The following is a 607-nucleotide window of genomic DNA, read 5'->3' as shown; positions in this document are numbered from 1 at the left end:
GCAAGTTAAGGCTTTACTATGCAAAGCAGAAGCCGTACATCAACACTGTTCAGAAGCTCCGCCCACTTCTCTGTGCTCGGGTTCATCTGAGATGGACAGTAGCACAGTGGAATCGTGTTTTGTGGTCTGACAAGTCGACATTTCAAATAGTTTTTGGACAAAACAGCGTCGTGTTCTCCGGGCCAAAGAGGATAAGGACCATCCGAGTGGTTATCAGCGTCAGGTCCGAAATCCAGCGTCTGCCATGGTATGGGGGCGTGTCAGTGCCCATGGTGTGGGGGCGTGTCAGTGCCCATGGTATGGGGGCGTGTCAGTGCCCATGGTGTGGGGGCATGTCAACTTAGCTTTATTGGCATGGTTAAAGGCTTGACATTGCCATCTCTCTCTCTGTCTCTTTCTCTCTGTCTCTGTCTGTCTCTCTCTCTCTGTCTCCCTTTCTGTCTCTTTCTGTCTTTCTATCTGTCTCTCTCTCTGTCTCTTTCTGTCTCTCTCTCTGTCTCTTTCTGTCTCTCTCTCTGTCTCCCTCTCTGTCTCTCTCTGTCTCTGTCTGTCTCTCTCTCTGTCTGTCTCTCTCTCTGTCTCCCTCTCTGTCTCTTTCTGTCTTTCT

Source organism: Ictalurus punctatus, chromosome 15 (genome assembly GCF_001660625.3).
Source record: "Ictalurus punctatus breed USDA103 chromosome 15, Coco_2.0, whole genome shotgun sequence".
Lineage (NCBI taxonomy): Eukaryota > Metazoa > Chordata > Actinopteri > Siluriformes > Ictaluridae > Ictalurus > Ictalurus punctatus.
The sequence above is the reverse complement of the archived record's forward strand: the minus strand, read 5'-3'. Positions refer to the sequence as shown.